This window comes from Mus musculus, chromosome 2 (genome assembly GCF_000001635.26).
Source record: "Mus musculus strain C57BL/6J chromosome 2, GRCm38.p6 C57BL/6J".
NCBI classification, from domain to species: Eukaryota; Metazoa; Chordata; class Mammalia; order Rodentia; family Muridae; genus Mus; species Mus musculus.
This window is the reverse complement of record NC_000068.7, coordinates 114,833,504-114,855,800: the sequence shown is the minus strand read 5'-3', so window position 1 is coordinate 114,855,800 and position 22,297 is coordinate 114,833,504. Positions and strand designations below refer to the sequence as shown.

The window sequence follows — 22,297 nt, the reverse complement described above, 5'->3', positions numbered from 1 at the left end:
AACTGGTGCTTGCCCCAAATACAACCAGTCAACTCGTATCCCCCTTGGCCCTTTAGAAAATGCAGATGTACCAAAACCTTAAAGCACAGCTGAGTTTAAAACATCCAGATATTGGTTCTTTTTTTTTTTAAGGAAAAGAAAAATGCTGGTAGAGAGGATATCCCCAACAAACTAAATGTTGATCTATCTTTTATTAATTTCATTTTTTATCTTCTTGTGTTCAGACGTTTGACAGCTGTGACATTCATGGGCAATGCATTTGAAAAAGAAGACATAAATATTCAGAGACGTATTAGAATGCTGTTCGATGTAAGCACCTGTCTACTTAGTGTTGACGGAAAATCATTTCTTTTGCTTTATGCGTGTTACCTCCAGAGACCACAAAGGTCCTGTTCTATCTAAAGAGCTGGTCCCAACTTCAGCGTTTGCTCTCACAACTGCAGTGTATATAGCTAATTAAATTTATTGAGAAAACAATTTTGTTTTATACTTTCAATGATACTTAAACAATTTTCTCAATCTTCATCTCGGAAACAATTATTCTCCCCCCCCCGCCCCCCCCCCCCAGGATTCAGTGAACGGAAAACCTGGTACAAGGACCTAAAACAATCACACTGCATGGTTTCCTTTGTCACCAGGAGAAGTTTCCCAAGCAGAACTTTCCAAGAGAAGTGTCAGAAAAGATACTCACAAGATCTCTGAGGGCCTTATGAGAAACATCACAATGTCTGCATACAGCAGACCCTCCTTCCTGTCTTCAGTGTCCCACATTTCAGTTACCTGTGGTCAACTGCAGTCAGAAAATAATAGATGAAAATTTCTAGAAGTGAATAATTCATAAAGTTTATGTAACTTTTATTATCCTACATTATTACAACTGCTCTATTTTATTGATTCCTGACATTAGTCTTGTTCTATGGCTAACTCGTAAGTTAAGCTTTTCATAGGTATATATGTAATAGGTATGGATGCATAGGAAATGCTGCAGGGCCAACGCAGCTCAGTACAAGCCATAGTTTTAGGCATCCATGGGGGTCTTGAAGCATATGTTCCTCTAGACAAAAAGAAAAAATCTTTTTTTAAGTTTAAGATTATGTTAATAGAATATGTAACACAAATATGCATTCGTTACATATTCTATTAACATAATCTTAAACTATCATTATTACACAAAGATATACAAGTCAAGTAGTAAAGTATCATGTTTAAACCAAATACATCATTTTTTCAATGTTCCCCCCCCCACCCCATCTCCTCTTAACAAGTAACTGTGCACAAAGAAACAGGGACAAAAAGTGGGAAGGACAAACTTCATCAGGATACCGGAAAGCTGTGGCGACCTCAAGACCTGCTTTTGCTACAAAATCTCAAAACCCCATAAAGGTCCCAAGTGTTCATACTGGGTGTGATTAACGTAATCGTTCCCCACAAAGACTAGTTTCCTTTCCTAAGTTAGTCAGACTGTTGAAGAAGGGTTTGCCAAGGGTTAACGCCTGACTGCTCAGCACCTCCTTCAGCGGAATCCCGGCTCAGAATTACAAATGTACCCTATTATCAGAAATATAATGAAACACAGACCAAAGTGAATGAAGTCTAATTTTTTTGGCTTTGACATTTCTCCCCATTTTACTTTTACCTGACAGGAGTGTGTAATGATGTTAGCCCAGCCTGAAGAGATGGGAGCCCTGCTTGGAGAAGAGAGGCAGGCAGCTAAGTCCGCAGAGCTCACGCTTCCAAACCCTGACAATGCTGCCACCTACAGGCTAAAACTTTCAAGGCCGATTCCACCAGCAACTGTTTTCCTACCCCTAACAATGAAAAGCACACAAGCTCACAATAGAACACAGCCAAGTCCCAAACTCAGAACCCTGCAAACAGTTAAGTTACCAGGTGATAGCAAAGAATGGGCCCTTTCGCTTAGGTAGTGCAGTGCTGTTCCATAATTTAATTAGGATCATCACATGGCAACCAAAGCTGTCTAGAGGAATTACGAGCCACAAGTTCAGATCACACGTGAATCCTTTTGCTCAATTAAAGCTAAGCAATTTTTAAGGGTCCCCCCTCTCTTTGCAGTATATGCAAAGAGCAGCGAAGCGTGGCCTACATATTTTTCGCATTAAAATTATTACATAAGGCCTGTAGCATTTGAAATACTATGGAAATCAAAATGTTACACTCTGACCTTGGGCATTTAAACTTCGTCGTTTTGGAAACTATTGTTGCCCTGTTTGCTTTGTTCTTAGAAAATTACTGTGGTTAGTTATAATAGCTGAATGAATAATTACTGAGGGAAGGGGGAAAAAAAGGATGTAATAGTGGCGGAATGGTTCTCGAGCCTGCATTTTACTAAACAGAGTTTTAATTCTGTTTGAAGTCCAGGCATCGTGACTAATGGCGTTAGCCTTCTCTGCCTTCCCTACTGTACCTGTCAATAAAAGCGATTGCTTTGTTCTTCCAACTACCGAACCTTCCTAACCTTTCTGCCAGGAAAAATTGCAAAGAATCTGATAAAGGGAAAAAAATAGTCTTCTGGAGGAGCCGAATTCTAAGTTGATGTAATTCTTATGGATTAAGCACATTCAACAGCATATCAGCATGCTAGGCTGTAAGTTCATTGTGAAGCATTTCTCTAAAGTTTAAAACTGTCTTCAGCTTTCTCACTAATGATTTCAGAGGACAGGGCTGACAGTCCTTATTTCTTTTTCCTATACGTAAAACATGTATATTCAGATACCCAAATTATAATTCTTATCAATCACCAATTGTATCATCGGATTCTGATTGGTCTTTGAATCTCTCCAACAAGCACTTGCAAGTCAAGTAGCCTGGAAGTTTTCACAGATGTGGAATTCAAAATTAACTTTTAAATGATCAGTGGGAAGAAACACACCCTTCTTTTAAAGGAGCCTTGTAATAAGGCATACAGAATAGAAAGATATAAAGAAATCAGGCAGTGCAGCAAAGAACATTACATTAAATTGAGCATCTTTGCAATTCGGAAGTGATTTATTTGTTTATCTATGTATGCATGACACACCTCCTGAATTTTCATATGTATTTCTTGAAACAACTGAATCAGGATGCAGAGCAGAACTCCCAATACTCTGAGATGTTCTCCATGAACTCAGAGCTCAAAAAGAACATTTTACACGTTACAGTATTGCAGCCTATTTATTATTTACAATAGGAAGAAATCTGGGTGTTAAGAGTATATACACACATTGCATTTGACTCACGGATAGTTTATTAGCTTCTTAGATGAGTTACGAAAAGGAAAAAAAAAAACAGGATGAGATCTTTATTTTCAAGAAAATCTGCAAAGATTAAATCTCTCCACATTTGCAGCCAGATATTTGCAGAATGAACAAGCCCTTTAAACACTCGCTGAATTTAGTCATAATAAGAATATAAATACAATAAGAGATTCCTAAGGGGGATGTGATTTTTTTAAAAAATTTCCATATTCACTACAATAAATGTTATGCCTAGAAATTTTATAGCTAAGAGAAACACAGAAAATACTATACCCAGAGCCAGAAGACTGCTCCAGTACAAAGCAAGTCTGATATATTGCCTTCCAAATACATTGCATGTCCCTGGTAACGTTGTAAATTATGGTTGCAAATGAGGCCACAAACAAAATTTTGCTCGAGGCATGAATCATAAATTCAAACAATAATCATCTCCTACGTGAGGCACAAATACTTTGTTTACTTCTTAGGCACTGTTTCCTAAACACGAAGATGAAAGTAGGTCAAGGAAATTTAGCATCTTTTTCTCATGAAGCATGTGATGATGCTGGGTGGCATTGCCTTATTTAAAACCACACGAACCCTTTACATATTAAAAATCTGTTTGCACAGTGCTGGGTCCATAAGCATATTTCCATTTGACTTCACGATGATGCCGTATTACCCAAACCATATACATTTAGTGGGGAAAATAAATGATTCATAATAGTAACCTGCTAGATGGGATTCTGATGTGCTTTTCATATGGAAAGGAAAAGGTATCTGGCTGCTATGAAATGCTTCTTTTATCTAGTTAGTATCCATGATTGCTTACTATTCCTTGCACACAGAGGAAAAGTGAGCTATTTTCTTTTCTTTATAATTTCTAAAAGGCGATTCCATTAAAACCTTTATAAGCATGAAGCGTAAGAAAACTGGCCTTTAATTAAATCTGGCCAAATGACAGAAATACTGTTTCCAGTGCATATTTGTAATATTGCAATAATTATTTTTATTTATGGGTACCAAGAGTGCAGAGCAGCACAAGTGTTCGTGTATAAGGTTTCTGGTTCTTCTCACAGAGGCTCTGTCTTAGCAATGAATATCAACAACAATAACACTAATAATAGTCATATTGATTAAGTACTTACAGTCTACTAAGAATTGTGTTTGGGGCTTTATATGGATTATCCCATTCAGTTGCTACAGGAACTCTTCAAAGCAAAGGCTGTATTTATATGTTTAACAGCTTATGGAACCAAGATTTGGAATAGTCAAGATACCTGCCCCCACCCCACATTCCCACCCTGTTCAATTCATGTTCCCTCTGGGCAAGGCACTGAGCCTTCAAACATTGGTTCAAGGGCTATCTGTTTCTTGAGCAAAGCAATAATTTATTCATTAAAACTTTATACCAGCATATAAAGCAATGGAAACACACTATTTTGATGTGTTTTAAGCCTAAGCAATTGAAATCAAACAATGTAATCTACTGAAATCAAAGCTTCTGGATGCTTCCATGTAATTAATAAATTGACAGAATGGTTTACATGATGTAACTATTCAAAAAGTATTTGTATCTTAGAATATACCTCTGTCTATTAGATAGTTTGGATTTAATGGTGAATAAAAGGGAGGCATCTCTCTTTTCCCTTGTGAATCTTTTATAGCAGTAGAAAAAATAAAGAAAAATATTTTTTAATTCTTTAGATAAAATAATTAAAATAGAAGTTTAATAGAAAATAATTGAACACAGAAAAGTAAATAGTAGATGTCTCTGAAAAGGGGGCATATCAGCTGGGTTCCCAAGGATAGGGACTTATGCCAGGACATAAACAGGACATTCTAGTCAAAAGGAAAGCACCATCCATTAAAGACACGACTAGGAAAAGATGGGTACACAGTGGAGGCTGAAGTATGCTATGTCTCTGGGTGTGGAATGAAGCTTTTTTTTTTCCACACCTGCCCCCCCCCTCCACTTACTCTGCTTCAGGTATCTGTATTTGCTCCAGTAATTGCCTAAGACCAAAGATAGAAGGTGTATTTTCCTCCTCTGGTCCTTTACACCCACACCTTATCAATCAACAAGTGCTGTTAGATCAGAAATATTGTCCTGAATCTGTCCACCCCTTTCTAGTCACTGTCCAGACCATCTCATAATCATCCCTTGCCTGGGAGCACATGCTACAGCTTCCAGCCTAGGAGCCAGCTTTCTTCAACTCTGTTCTCCTCATGACGGTTAGCCATCTCTTAAAGATGTAAAATAGGTCTCCATATAAGTCATCCAGTGGCTCCTTTAACATCCTTCAGATAGCCACATGGGCTTTATGTTGCCTTTCAACGTTTCATCCACCACAGCTGGGGGAGTTAGAGGAAGGACTGAAGGAGCTGAGGGGGTTAGCAACCCCATAGGAAGAACAACAATATCAACCAACCAGACCCCTAAATCTCCCAGGGACTAAACCACCAACCAAAGGGTATACATGGAGGGACCCATTGCTCCAGATCCATGGACCTGTGGAGGCTTGATGACCTAGTGTAGGGAATTCTAGGGTAGTCTCATGGGAATGGGTTGGTAGGATGGGGAGAATCTTCATAGATGTGGAGGGGGGGAAGGAGATGGGGATTTGTAGAGGGAAAACTGGGAAGGGGAAATAACATTTGAAATGTAAATAAATAAAATAACCAATAAAAAGGAAAATTTAAATGAATCTTAGAAATTTCCTATAAAAGAATAAAGATGTTTCCGTAAGCACACACACACACACACACACACACACACATTTCACCCACATGCCACCTTCCAAGTGAATCCAAACTTTATGGCTTAATTCTAGGGAGACTCTTTTTTTTTTTTTTTTTTTTTTACTTCTTTTTGTAGTCTATCTTCATTTCTTGAGAAATTTCTAAGCAGGAATCTAGACTGTCTCGAATGCTGAGTTTCCTTCACACAGGACAGTGAAGAGCATATAGCAGCCATTTGATGAAATTGGAAATCTGGGGAGGGATGCAGAAGTCAAAGCATTCATGGACCCTTTGGACACTATCAGTTGGGATGTTCTTGCCAACTTAAATGGGAAGCTTCAGGGGAGTTCTGTGCAAGAAGACAAAAATACCATGATGGCTGTTGCCATGTGAAGAACACACCAAAGAGGAGCAAGGATGGAGCAGGACAAGCAGTTAGGAGCCAGTTGAAAGATGCAAATGGGAGATGCTTTGGGCTCAGCGTACTGCAGTGGTATTGGTGAGAGTGGATAAGTGGGTGGGTATGCAATATAATTTCAGCTCACCTTCTGATGGATTGAGTTGGAGAGGAAGGAAAGTGATGAGAATTATACTTAGGTTCGGTGGTGGGAGGAGTGTGCTAGCATGGTAGAAAAGGAGGGAGTTAAAGGAAGGCAGACCTGGAGGGAGGCAATGATTCAACTGGATACACTTAATCATCCTGAGTCATACTTAATTTCCTGGCAACTTGTTAGGATCAGTTTCAGGTCTGGTATTTCTCCTTAGAGGGGCCATTCAAGGAAAGGTCACTCTGTTCACAGAAACAAATATGTCTTTAGCAGATATCCAGTGGCGGTTAAATGGGAGCATCAGAAGAAGCAAATAGCAGCCCATGAGGAATGGTGAACATTCTGCTCCTCATTTCTATGCCAGTTTTCTAAAATCGCCAAAAATATAAAAATAAAAAATTAAAATTAAAAAAAAAACAATTTTGTCAAGGAATTTCCAGCCCTAAATATAACATAAGGAAGAACGCATGGATTGATAAGGCTTTTCACACTGCATTTAATTGAAAGATGATGATGCTGTACGGTTTTTTCCTCTCTCTTCCATTCTCACTTCATAGTCCCTCCATGCAATCTGTAGCACCAGGGAATATGAGGCAAAGAGGAGGAGTAGAGGCTAGCTGAGCCATTAGCAGCTGTGTTAGTCACTGTTTGGACGGAGGCTCTCCTGAGCAAGACATTCCTTAAAACTGAGCGCAAGAGCAGTGAAGGGTGAAGAGTGACTGTGATTGGCATTAAAGAAATACAGCAAGACCCCCTTTGCTTCAGAAAGGACCTGCAGTGTGTCCTGATTCTTCTATGTAATAAGCGGTATTTTCTAGAAGGTCTTCTAGTTGACTTGAAGATTTGGCCTTCCTGTAGATATAAATTTGTTAGGAAATTTAAAAAAAAAGCTTTTGGTAATAATTTACTTTTGCACCAAAGATGTCCGTTTATGTTCATAGTTTTCATCTATTATTTTTCACAGAATATTACCTTATTAGCTTATAATATAGTTCTAAGTTGTAAAGATCTAGAAAGCACAGTCAAGGTTGGTAATATTCCTCAAAGTGGGTAAATAACAAAAACATTACTTTGAGTATGAGTTGTTCTTTAAAATCCCTACATAAAAGATAAAATAGCCTTTGATGCACAACTTCTTAGCATCTGATTCTATATTCAATATTCTATTCTATGTAGATGATTATAAAAAATGAATGATGAATATTTTAATGTAAAAAAGACTGTAAAAAAACCCCGCTTATTAGTACTATAGATGTAACTGAATTACCTTAATACATAAACAACTAAACCACAGACAATGGAAATCTAATGAATGGAAATCTATCTGAGGTAGATACTTCTTTATGAATTTTGTAACTGTGGAACAAGAAATGTAATAAAGAATTTCCACTTGTTGCTCAGCTCAGTCGAAGGTGGCTTGAAGGGCTTGATCTAGTCAACACATATGATATGAGAGCTCCTTTCCTTCTACTTGGCAAGGTCACCAGGTCCTGGGATTATACATATGCTGGGGCACATACTAGCACAGTATCCTAGGGCCTGAGACAAGGCACACTTCCCTTCATTTGGGGGCAAGAGTCTGTTTTGGTGGGGACTGAAGGATACGTGAGTGGCGGGGTGGGGGGAACCTCCTCTGACCTTTATTTTAGAACAGGATGTGGCCTTGGTTCTCTCCATAAAACGTAATATCTTGTCAAAGAAAAGCCATCAGCTAGGGCCCCACACTCAGTAACACACCATCTATCTGTTCTCTCTCAAACAAAAGGAGCTGATGATCAGTCTGTAGCTCCCCTGCCCCAGCCCCAGAAAAAAAGGAGGGAATTTTATTCTTCTTGATGTCTAAACCATTTTGAAAGTAGGCAAGATGGCATGCAAGTAAAATACATTAAAGTGTAAATACAACACAGAAGGATATACATGCTTACAAACAGTGTCCTTTAAACAACTCAGTCTGGCCATGTGGCTTCCTAAATGTGTCAATCTCACCCCCTTTCCCTCCTGTGAAATGGCCAAACTAAAGTGACCCTTCCTGCCATTTTGCTTTGAAATATTGGGAGTTCCTTTAAAATGATTCTTTACCCTAGCACAGTGTGATTTGTTTTTCCCCAAACCAAAGAAACTAAAACTAACCTTTACCAATACTAACCCATTTTTTGAAAAAGAGGTTAGTAGGGTATTCAAGGACACTATTCAAGAAAGAAGACATGATTTCTAAAACTTGATTCTCAAACAAACAAATAAACAAGTATTTCCCATTCCTTACCTCAGGAAAATGCATATATTTGTTTGTATTAGAACCACTTACATGTCTGATAAAGCTGAAAATGATGATAGACTCTGTGATTCATTAAAACCCAGCGTGGTTGAATAACCCAGAAGATTGTCCTAATAGACTTGACAACATCTATCCACAAGAATATATTGAAGAGATGTGACTGTTTCAAAGTAGTTTGCACTGTTATCATTTAGGTGCCGTTCATATTCAAGTCAGCTCCCACTTGCCTCTGAAAAGTTGAATTAAATGTGTACTTCAAGACTGAATGAGACCTCATTTGCTGAAGCACTGGTTTTTATAGGCTATGTGTAAGTCCTTAAATACGGAGCATAGTGAGGTAAAGTACAAATCAAGACAATGCTAACGAGATCGGACTATCATGCAATCCATCCTTTTTCTAGTTTAACCAAAGGACATGTGAATAGCATAAAGACAAGTCCACACAAGTCCCATGAGAGTAGATGGGAGGAGTACAAATCAAGAATCAGAAGGGACGTCCAGAAGCACACAGGTGTGGTGACCACGGCAAGGTGGTTTGCCTGCCTCTTATAACTCTAGTGATAACCTCCATTCACTTTCCCTCCAGCTCTCCTTGTGACCCACAGCCCTCACTGCCCTCTACTTTTCCAGTTCAAATCTATCTCTGAAACAATTCTTGAGTTATCTTATTATTGACATTGTAGAAAAGAGATGCCATGGGAAAGGAAGGCCATATAGCTAGTCTCGCAGGTATGAAGTCATTGCATGTTAGCAGTCAGGAAGCTGCAGGATTCTCAGCCAGCAAAGCAGCCCATAGCCACCATCCTTCCTGGAGACCAGCTATGGATTAGAGAGGAACTGCTAACACTGACAAAATATGACCCTAGCTATCTTAGTAAAGGGTGGTGGTGGTAGTGGTGGTGGTGGGAGTAGTGTACATGTATGTGTGCATGTATGTGTGCATGTGTGTGTTCTGATGTATGTATTTGTTTGTTAATAAAACTCTTATCAATAACAGGTCTATGTGGATTTCTACTTCTTACCTGTGTCATTTTTCTGCCCATGAATATGTTGTAGCATACTGGTTTCTAAGCTAACATACATACTTGTTTTAAGTACATGCGATCTTTAAACACATATGAAAGAAAACTGTTTTGTTCTTAGATTTTTTTCATTATAAGCTAAACATCCAAGAAATTAGACTTATGATTAGACTTATGAGGTAAAAATAATAAGAGCATTGTAATCACCTAATAAGTGAACACTGGTTGGCTAAAAAGAGAGCAATGAGAAGGACTAAAGGAAACAGACAGGACAACATATACAACTAAGAGCTTGGGCTAAATTCCTGGAGACAAGACACTATTTTCTATAAGAGATGAAAAGAGATATGAAGGATTGCGGCTGTTCAGAAAATTCAGAAAATGTTAAAATGGGGTGGTGATGAACTTTATTTCAGACTCAAAATCAACTTTAAATATTCTAAAGCACACAATCCAGAAGGAAGAAAAGGAAAATTGCTAATCCTCATTATCGTGTGATATTATAAATGTTAAGGCCTAGGTAACTCTTACCTGGCTGACCTGCCATTTTGTGCTTTCACTACTACCTTGTTTCTGCTCTTACTAGGAAACTTTCTTGTGCCCAAGTTGATTACATATTCTCTTATATTCTCTGCCCTTAGAAACCAATCATGATAGAAGTCAGTAGAATTGCTTCGTATCATTGCACACAAGAAGCTTGGATGAACCTGAACCAACCACTGAGCAACACTTCCTGCACCTGTGTATAAGCTTTTATGGTATTTGCTTTTGTAAACTGCCTTAGGGATGGACCCTTCAATAACAATGGTCCTGGTGATTATTCAGGACAGATGAGTCCCCAAAACCCCCAAAATTCACCGATTCTCATCTTCTCTCTATATTAGGTGGGGACAATGCTAGCAACGTTTGCACAGATGTTATTGTGTAAATTACATTAGTTATTAAAATCTGCAATGAAGTCAGGGGAAAAGCTCACCTGGGAAAGCTTGTAACTAAGATGTGTAGTGTAACTCTAATCTTTTATCTTGGAGACTCTTTGTTGTCAGCACAGAATGCAGAAAATTCAAAGATGGTGGCTAAATAGAGACTGCTCGAGACACATTAAAGTAGAAATGAGTGACTGAAAAATAATTCATAAAACCAAGACAAAGTTTAAAATAACTAACAGGTCATGCACCTAGATTGCAAAAATGCTTTGAAATGTATAGAAATATTTTCACTAAGAATCCATTCTAACTCTTGACAACCCACAGCAACAGCAGGGACCTTATGTACAGAAGTAGTTCTAAGGCAAGGCTTGACAGCCTGTCTTGTCACCGTGACAATCAGCAATGTTTACTAAAGCATCTATATGCCATCCCAATGCCATGGTACTACCGAGTGCTCAGAAGACTTCGCACTTAACACAAATCACATGGTTCCCTTTTTCTTTCTTTTTCTACTCCCTCCCTCCCTCTCCTCCAATTTAACAACTGCTCTCCATGCCTTGTAACAGCCTGAGGTCTGGAGGCCTGGCTCATGTAAGGAGTCACACTGCTGGTTCTGTAGAGTCTCCAGGGTTTCTGCAGTAGCAAGATTTACATTTTCATTACTAAAACTCTCCAACCAGATAATGTCACTCCATGCAATGTCATGCAGACCCTCCGAGTCTTCCAAATGCTTGGCATCAGATCCGCACAAGCCTGTTCTCATTAAACAGTTCCCTTTGCTTGCCTTGTACAGAGCAGCTTGCTAGCCCACAGCTTCACCTTAGTTTGCCTCGTGACCCATTTCTTCAGGATTTTCCTTTGGCAGCCAGATTCTGGGGGAGTCTAAGTATTAGAATCCCTGGGTGGTTTCAGATGCACCTGTTCTGTTCTTTCCGGAGTCATTAGAATTTGGCTGAGAGGAATGACAGCAGGTAAGAATTGAGTTTGTAAAAGAGCAACTCAGCATGACATTTTTTCCTAAAGTGCAGCGGAGTGCATCCTGTAACGGGAAACTTAGCCACAACCAACCATCTTTTAGTTTTATAATTTGGGGCTCTCAGTAGCTGTCCTAGGATTTCTCCCTCTAGTCTTAATGCTTCAGGCAAATTCTGAATAATGAATGGGAGGAGCCGGGGTAGAGGGTTGCTGGAGAGAGAGTGTCTGAGCCCTATACTAGGAAATGAAAATAAAAAAGGCCTTCTGCAGTCTGTATTGGATACAGATGTACTCAAAGCAGCAGTCCTATTCTGTAACGTTGCCAAAAACACCTCAGCTACATATGGCTGCCTTGTCTGTGGAGAACGGTGATGGGACTATCTAATAAGCATCATTTATTCTTGGCAACAGACCTATAAATTGACTATTGTTCTGGATGGACCTCATAGTATAGCAATTACTGTGCACCTATGATGGGAACAACCTGGGCTAAGGTTTGGGACCAAGTTTCTTCCACTTGCTCTTCTTTCTTACCATCGTCTCATCATCATCATCAAGTCAGGACCACAGTAGATCTACAGTGCTATATTCTGTTTTATTGTTACTGGGATCAAATACCTAACAAATGTAAGTTCAGGAAGGAATGGAAGGGTACATTTCAGCTCACAGTTTGTGGGTATATTCCATTATGGCAGGGAAGTCATAGGGACTGGAAGGTGAGAGTTCATTTGACATCAGAAAGAAAACACTGAATGTCATTGCTGGTTACGGTCTCCTTTCAATAAGATGAATCTAAGGCAAACTTAAAGATGAAAAAGTTCTATACCAGTATATGCATCTGAATTTGTTTAACACCACTACAAAACTACAATGCTTAAAACAGTATTGCTTGTACAGCAATAACAAACAATACCACTAAGCAACAGAGTCCAGAAATGGGGCTTTAGGGACTGAACACCTGCTTCATGACAATGTTGACAGGGTAGCAAGTTAGGAAAAAGGCGGGTCTCCAGAGCCAACTGGAGATCTACGCTGGAAAACCTAACCTTGATCTCTACTCCTCCTTTTATACACTACATTTAATTCAAGGTAGATCTAAATCCAAGAAAGGCAATAAACTTCTAAAGGTTGGCCAAGGAAGCTTCTTCCAGAACTTGTTGGAATATGACAAAAATTTAAGGCAGAAAATGTACCATTGTACAGGAGATAATTAAACATGTTGAAAGTATTATAATTAGAAACTGATTTTCATCAGATAGAGTAGTAAGAAAGGGAGAAAGCAAGATAGACTGAGAAAACATATATTCGTAACACATACAAATGATGTGTTCATTCAGAGTTCAAATTTTCTGTATACCAACAATATTAAGAGTGCATAATAATAGAAAAATGAGGGAAGGCTGAGAAGTCTTCTCACAAGAAGGATCCACAGAGAAATTTATCATATGAGAAAAAATTCACTTCGCTGATAATGAGAAAAATGTAAAGCACTAATAGTAGCAATAACAACAACAACAACAACAACAACAACAAAACACAACACGCCAATCTTCTTGTGATGGAAAGAAGGGGAAGAAAATTCTGAGGCCATTTTTAGAAGGGCACTAATCCTATACATAATGTTCTCACCCTTCAGGTCCTACTTACCTTCTAGAGGTCTCACTCCAAATTCCAACACATTGGGAGCTAGGATTTCAACATGTGAATTCAGGAGGAACACAAAGATGTAGTCCATCGCACATGGCTACTTTAAGAGGCTCAGAATATACCACTGGAGGGATTTGTGAAGGTGAACTTATCAACATAAATGAAGGAAGTGGTTTTGACAAAAAGGATAAAGATGTCCCAGAGGAAGTGATGCCAACAAACAACTTCACATTGCAGAATCTCTTAGAGATCTTTTGTGACATTGCAAGCTTGAAGGATAAGATGTTGGAAGCTGATCAAAACTTAAAAAGAAGTATGACAATATGCCAATGCAAAAGAAAGATTCCCCCCTCTATGTGGTAAATTATACAAGAAGAAAAACACTGTTAAACTACTTTTGCAAATTAAAAAAAAAAACAATGTTTTTAAAATTCTGAGTGTTTCACATCGACATGACATTTTTTTTTATTTTACCATATGTTTGTTACTGACAGTAAGATGACTTTACTCTTTTTATAAAATTTTCTGTAAATCACTAAACAATGCTCATTTCTCCCCAATAATTTTAAGACTGCTTTTCATGGCTCCAGCTTGGATAGCCACTTTAAAAATCCCTAGCCATCTCTAGGCAGAGCTTCAGCTGTCTGCACTCCATTTTTGATAGTCTCTCTTACTGTCAAGCTTTCCCTACTGCCGACAATTAAAAATTCTTCCATATTGTCTAGCTGTGTCTCTGACACACATCATTAGCCTAAATTGTTTACACTATTCCAACTTCAGTCCATGACTTTGGTCATGGTATCTTTTTACCTATGACTTCTTCTACCTTATACATTTAAGGTACCTTCATCCACGAAGAAATTCCCGAGTCCCTAAATTAAGATAATTCTTCCAACAAAATGTCTATCTTCTAGAACAAATAGTAAATCCTCATTTTTAATGAGCAACAGCCACATATCAAACCTTTACTATAAAGCCATATGTGTTTGGTTTTGATTTTATGTTTGTTTTTGAAAATAAGGACTTTCATGCCTAAAATGGGAGAGAGCTAAACACATGTACATAACAATGAGGGCAAAACAGACAAAGGGAGGGAAACTGAGATGCGTGGTTTATTTTTAATAAATATAAAAGTCCTATGGCAGGAATTCTCTAGAAAAGAGTTAGCTCACACGATGGCTTTTATCTGAGTATTTATAGACTGCCGACTGCTAAGAACAAAGCCTATGTGAACCTTATTCCTCAGTGTATGAGGAGAAGACAAGATTGCGCGGTCTAAGAATTTTCTCAGACGCTCCAACAACCTCCCAACTGCTGTGCTCTCTTGCACTTTTATACACTGCCCATGAATAAATAGTTACTTGGGTCTGAAGTTGCTCGAACCAGCAGCTCTTTGTTGAAGACCTCACAAGACTTTTAATAAAGACAACTGAAAAGAAATTGATTTTCCCCCCTGGTTGGAGTATGTATTCAAAAGATTGGTAAACAATATCTCCCATGCTCTCCCTTAAGAATGCATGCTTTGATTTTTACTTTGAAGAAAAAAAATACACATAAGTCAATATTTTTATGTTTATAATAACCACATACAGGGCTTTCTGGGGCAGGGATACACTATAGCTACTTACAGATCTTTATGTAAGACACTTGTGTAAGTACATAGCAATCCCAAACATCTTGACAGAGTCTGTGCTGGGTTTTCTGGTCCCTGGGTCCTTAGTTGAGGAGAGGTCTCTAAGCACAGGGCATCTAGTGTGGTTTGCATTCTATTGTCTAGAGTAGAACAAATCACATTCTGCTCATATCTCCCTTCTATGTGACTTACTTAAAATTAGTTTGCTATCTATACTTTGATATTGATTTGATACTATGACACATGTCATTGTCTGAGCTCCTACATTCATAGTTCCTTATCATGATAGTGAACACATTAACAGTCATTTTCTTTGTAACTGTATCTCTTGGCCATGTTCGAATAGATCAGGAATATGCTAGCCCTTCAATCTCAGTTCAATAGTTTTCCTTCTCCTAGGAAATGGGATTTGAACTTACAGTCTCTGAGATGGAGACCTAGAAGTGGAAAAAGGTGCATTCAGGGCTGGGGAGGGAGGGAGGGAGGGAGGGAGGGAGGGAGGGAGGGAGAGAGAGAGAGAGAGAGAGAGAGAGAGAGAGAGAGAGAGAGAGAGAGAGAGAGCTGTTAAACTCTGAAAGTAGGTCCCCAGAAACATACTTCCTCCAACAAGACAGAGAGACAAGACAGACAGAGACTGAGACAGACAGAAAGACAGAGATACAGAAAGACAAAGAGAGAGGAAAAGACAGAACGTAGCAGAGATACAAACAGAGACAGAGAAACTTTCTAGTTCTCTGCTTTAACTCCCTTATAAATCCCCTTCCCTGGTTTCCATTAGATGGATGTCTTTTTGTTCTTAAAATAAACTTGTCTTGCTTTCTCGTGCTCACTGGATTGGTTTGCTCTGACTTCCTTGCTAATTCCCGATGAGAACAAATAATCTGCTAATGCAGCTCTCTAGAGACTTCATTTCCGGAATGAAAATGATGAGAACATTATCATTACAAACCCCAATAGCACATAAGCAGAGCAATAGATGCTCTTTCAAAATTGGAATCCAGCAAAGTTGCTCAGCAGGTAAGGGAACTTGCTACCAACCTGGAAGACCAGAGATAGATCCCTGGAACCTCCATAGTAGGAGGAAAGAACCCATTTCTGCAAATTGTCCTCTGATCTGCACACATGCGTACTCTATCCGTGTGTACAAACAACCCCTTCCACACTCATATAAACAAATGCATGTTTCTAAAAGCTCCTAAAATTAGTGCTGATTGTTAACTATTTTTTGCATATGGAAACTTGAAGTTTCTCCCTATAGCGGCTTTGTCCATCTATATTCTGGTAGATGGAGGATGCATCTTTGTAGGCCCACACAGTTGATTTGCTGCATGCAAATTGAACTTTTATCCTGCAAAAGCGTATCAGCCTTCCACACAATGACCATGTCTTTCAGACCTGACAGTAACTCTTTACCTGAGTAGGATATGTGGTCTCAAATGCCCTAGTCAATCTTTTAGATGAGACAATCTAAAACATCATACAGAGTCTGTGTTGGTTTCTCTGGTGCCACAGGCCCTTACTGAAAAAGATGTCTCTAACCCAACCACTGACCATAATGGCACCTGTTAGCTTCCTGCCTCCTGTTATTTACCTGTAGAAACATCTAAATATTGATGTGTCTAAAATGTAATATTTTCCAAAATGTACTTGTTAGTGTCTCAGAGGGATTTTCATTCTCTTCATTCAATTTCTTGTGGGTTTTTAACCTCCCTTTCATTAAGTGTTATATGGAAATAGAACATGTACACTATAAAATTTGGGGAGCTGAAAAATGGGGCCTAAAGACAGAGCTAGGGTAGGATCAGTTCTCTAAATTTGGGAGAAAGTTCAGCCTATCCTTTCTGTGACCACATCCCCATTGTACTCTTTTTTTTAAAAATTAGGTATTTTCTTCATTTACATTTCCAATGCTATCCCAAAAGTTCCCTATACCCTCCCCCACCCACTCCCCTACCCACTCACTCCCACTTCTTGGCCCTGGCGTTCCCCTGTACTGAGGCATATAAAGTTTGCAAGACCAAGGGGCCTCTCTTCCCAATGATGGCCCACTAGGCCATCTTCAGCTACATATGCAGCTAGACACGAGCTCCGGGGATACTGGTTAGTTCATATTGTTGTTCCACCTATAGGGTTGCAGATCCCTTTAGCTCCTTGGGTACTTTCTCTAGCTCCTCCATTGGGGGGCCTGTGTTCCATCCAATAGCTGACTGTGAGCATCCACTTCTGTGTTTGCCAGGCACCAGCATAGCCTCACAAGAGACAGCTATATCAGGGTCCTTTCAGCAAAATCTTGCTGGTGTATGCAATGATGTCAGCATTTAGAGGCTGATTATGGGATGGATCCTCGGGTGTGGCAGTCTCTAGTTGGTCCATTCTTTCCCCATTGTACTCTTAAATATCAAAAATAACATGATTACAATCAAGAGATCAATAACAAACTCAACAATTTCTTCTCTACTGGCAGCATGAACAATAGGGTTTATTTATAAGCAAATACAACATTTGTACTTATCTCTGAAAATGTTCTCTCATGTAACCATGTTTTAAAAGCATTTAACCTCCAAATTTTTACATGTCCCAACAACAGAATTTAACACCATAAACAATCTATCAGCAGCTAACCACCTGAAGAACAATTATCTGAGGGGTTCACTCTTCTACGGTCAAGGTTACTAATTTCATGCTTTCCATTATGGTCTGTTCTGTTTTCAAGTCTTCTTTCCTAACTTTAAATTAAAATACATTTGGTTTTTACTAACATGCTCAAGCAAAATAACACATTTCACATTTAGGATATGGGCTCTGTTAGTCTTTTGCAAACATGATTTACTTTAAAAAAAACTGTTATTTTTACAACATTGTCAAAATTTGTTTCTACTAATAGCCATCCATATAAAAAAGTATATATAAGATATAAACTAATATGTATTAAATCAATGTATTCTGAATATTAGTTGTCAATGTAATTATTTTAAGTATAGTCAACATACACAGAATATTTAGCATGGAGAACTTAAACTTAGAAGAAAGCAGAAATTAACTGATTGTTTTCAAGTCTTTGGTCCCCACTGTAAATTGAAGTAGCAACATTATCACAGTGACTCAAAATGCAAATTCTCATTACCTGATGAAAAAAAATAACAAACAAAGAAACAAAAAACTTAAGTGTGTTGTGTCCATTACAATGAAATGCTATTAGCCATAAAGTATAAAATGCTGATATCAGCTGGTCATGAGCCACCAACCATGAGAGGACTGTTGACATAGAACTAGGAGCTCAGAAAAGCTTATAGCTCTGAGCTGAAGCTGCCCTCACACCGCTGGTGTTAGTTTGGCACTGACCAATGAGTTTAGTCTAAGTTGCCATGACCTTTATTTGACTATTGCATGCCTAGGCCTAGCACTACTGTCAGACTTCCCCAAATCTTTTTCATTGCCACAAAACATAAAACATCCACGAAAGAAAAGACACGAACTTTGTGCCCTTAAAGCAAGTGAGCCCAGTTAGGACTTTTCATTGTGGTTGACAAAATGTTTCACCTTTACAGCCCAGGCACTTGATAACTCCAGCCTTCATTCTGTGCCCTGTCTAGGCAGAGACTTTTAGCTCCACTAGGGCTTTAGCGAATCGATTCCCCCGGTCCTTGGAGCCCAGGTGTGCTTTGCTGAAATTTATCTATCAGCCCCAGGCAATACCAGTCTACCAAAATGGATGCATTCAGGGTTAAGCACCTAAGCAGCAATTTCCCTTTGAGCACTGCTATGTGATGAAGCAGTAGACTTCACTCTTGGAGTGAAATGTACTGCACAGGCTGTAGGGAATAGAGTGGAAAGAACTTCTCGTGGCCATTTGTCCTAGTAATTGACTAACAGAGAACAATGGGCAGTATTCCTCAATAGCAGCATCTTGTTGGAAGCACCTGCCTCCAAATCTCCTTCCTCTTCCACTGTGTATAGATGGGATGCTGGTCAGAGAAGCACACTTCTCCATTAAACGGACAAATTTGACCCCTTGCACATGAGCAACAGCAGCATAACACCTGCAAACAATGAAGAGATCCATTTCCATTGCTTTCCAGAATTTGTGAGGCTCTTTGAGGGTGAAAATAATCTTTCCATGGTCCATCTTGAGGCAGTGACCAGATTGACTCTGAAGACAATGCTTCCATCCATCACACACTGACAGGAAGCACCTCCAGATAACTCTCTGAGCATTTTTTTGGACTATATAAATTAAACACTGCAATGGAAAATGGAAAAAGTCTCCAAAGTATGTGGCCACCACCGGAGGGAAGCTTTTGCCAGGGACTCCTCATTGCATGTTAAGCACACAGTTTGCACATCTGCACAGGTTAGTTGAATCTGTTCACAAGAAAAAAAAAAAGCACAAGTTCAAAGTCCATAACTTTACATAAAAGCCTATTCAAAAAGCTTATATCTGCAGCTTAGTTAGAATAGTTATGCAGAAGAGAAAAACATTCCTTCCCTGGGTAACAGTCTGGCAAGTTTCCCACCTCCATCCCTCTTTTTGTTGCTATCTCTGCCCTCAGCATGCAATGTTTTTTAAGTATTGCAAAATGTCAATACACAAACAAAGGAAACTCGAAGCAGCCCCTGCTATCACAGAATCTTGCTTTATAAAGCCAGAAACACTGACAAGTAAGGAAACCTTATTCCCCCCTTCCCTCCCTCTCTGAACATGATTTGCTCCCCCTCCCTCTTCATATATAAATAAACAGAACGTGTCTGTGTAGTTGGTGCTTTTTCTCCTTTGGTCTTCATAATCAAGGGCTATTACAGCAATAGATCTTATCTGTGGAATGGCAGTCCCTCTGCACCTTCAGTTCAGGTTTTTGTTTATGCTTGGCTGCCATTGTGGCTGTTCCTGATAGTTTTAGGTCAGCCATGACAGACTATAGGTGACACTAAATAAACAAGCTGGGAGTCTGGGACCAGCCAGGAAGAAGTGGTACTGGGGCTCACAGTTTGATTTTCGTTGATTAATCATCCCTTATATTTAGAAGAACTTATTGTGTACAGTACCTGCTTGTCTGGCTTAGCAAATTACACCATCAACAGGCAAGGACTTAGCAAACCTCATAAACAAAGGGACTCGGAAGACAAGCACAGCTTACTCAAGTGCACAGTGAAGCAGCTGACTTCAGGAGCATGATCAGGGCTGTTTATTTATTTTTTGAAATAGCTCATAGCTCTTTCTTCTGCTGCTTGTTATCCTGCTGTGACCTGAGTCACCTTGTCAAGCCACCTCCCAGGTCGCCAAGATCTCCACAACCAGCAGCCTAATCATTTTGAAAGATAAGAAGGGCCCCAACTTGGCTCTATAGAAACTGCATCTCTGCATGCATGTATGCATGTGTGTGTGTGTGTGTGTGTGTGTGTGTGTTATAGTTATCACACTTAATAAGGAAGCTACTGGACAGTCCCATGCTTTAATATATTTTCTGTTCTCCAGTTCAATTTACCATCATCCACCAAGTTGCCATTGTGTATCAGGTACTATCTACAGAATTATCATTACCTATCATTTTCCTCAAATGATTTACAAAGTTAAGCAAAGAGTTGTGTAGCCAGCTATAAACATCTGGGAAGAAAACAATTTACTCTTTGAGTCCTACATAATGTAAAATCATGTTATCAGGAATCCTGAGAAATTCTTCAGTACAAATTCAGTATACTTAAGATTCGGGGGGGGGGGGTCTCATTTTGCAATAACAAAAGATTATGACAAAATATACTTGAATAATTAGAAAAAATGTAACAAAGCCATAATAATTCATGAACAGATATTACCAGAGTTCTTCACCAACTCACACACACAGAGATAAACACCATTAAAACAGTTTTTTTTCCAGAGATCAGCTTCTTTAAATTGAGGATAATGCTCTATTTTGGTAAGTCTATAGGAAATTGGGCCTTCTTTCACTTTCCCAATGCCAAAGGGAAATAAAATGATATAATCTTTGTGTAGAGTAAGAAAAACTCCCCTGGCCATAAAGACCAGCGTATGCTAAGGCAGGCCTTCTCACATTTCAATTTGTGTAAGAATCACCTGGAGATCTTTCTAAAATGAGATTTTGATTAAACAAGTCAGGTGGGGATGGAGTCACCACTTGTAACTAATTTGGGGCAATGAAGGGACCACACAAACCACACTGCATTGCAATGTTAGAACACACCTAGATGCTGAAAGTTCGTAGTAAGAGCAAGACACACTAGAGGAACAGTGATTATAATGTGGCATGTACATGTGGTGTGGTGTGATGTGTGTGTGTGTGTGGTGTGTGTGGTGTGGAGGGAAAGGGAGAGAGAGCAAGACAGAGAGAAAGAGAGAGAAAGAGGATTGAGAGGTGGGCTTTAAAATACAGCAATGCTTCAAGCCTAGAGGTTTTTTAGACAGGCATAAACACTGTATCCTATTATAAAGGCTTTACGAGGTTCCTCTAGTATAGTCTTGTGGGTATGTATTAAAGTCTCTTTCTCCCTATCCCCCCCCCGAATGTGTGTGTGTGTGTGTGTGTGTGTGTGTGTGTGTGCGTGTGCGTGTGTGTGTGTGCGTGTGCGAATGTGTATGTAGAGATACACCATTGGTGTTCCAGAGAGAAAGTGTATAATGCATGTATGTGAGGATAAGCCATATGAAATTGTGAATAGTAATAGTTTTTTCACTTTCACCATAAAATATAACCATGCCATGTGGTTGAGGAGCATTTCACAAAGACAGCAATCACATGGAGTTGAATGAAGTTAGCAGAGCTAAGCATGAAGCCTTGGGTAGGTGCTGAACTTAGGGTAAGCAGGAAAAATGAAACATTTGTTAGGGCAGTCAAAAGAAAGTGCCACAAACTGCATGTATGACAAATAGAGATTTATCTTATCATAGGTTGGAGATTATGAATGTGCAATCACTCATTAACAGAAAGGCTTTCTTCTGAGGCATGATCCCTTAGTGCATAACGTCTATTTCATCTTTTCTCTGGTTGTACATGGTAATCTGCCTGCTGTATAACTCTGTGCCCTGATTTCATCTTCTTATGAGACACTGAGTAACACTGCATTAGGGGGCACCCAATAAGTTCATTTCAGCTTTACTGCTTTTGGGTCTCCTATGCTCAAGCTCCACCCAGTGTGGAACACAATGTACTTCTGCTGTCTTTATATCAAGATATAGAACTCTCAGTTACTTCTCCAGCACCATGTCTGCCATGCTTCCCACCATGATGATAATGGACTAGACCCTTGAAACTGTAAGCCAGTTCTAATTAAATGTTTTCT

General features: G+C 39.1%; 1 long non-coding RNA gene across 1 annotated transcript in view; it reads right to left on the bottom strand.

Moving 5' to 3' along the window:
* Gm13974 (predicted gene 13974) overlaps nt 1-1,905 on the bottom strand; it is a 190,043-nt gene extending 188,138 nt beyond the window's left edge. The window contains exons 1-2 of the long non-coding RNA NR_166464.1: nt 1,637-1,905; nt 692-790 (exon numbers count right to left, since the gene is read on the bottom strand). This is a non-coding gene — a long non-coding RNA (predicted gene 13974). The remainder of the gene's footprint in view (nt 1-691; nt 791-1,636) is intronic.
* Between the last annotated feature and the right edge of the window lie 20,392 nt (nt 1,906-22,297).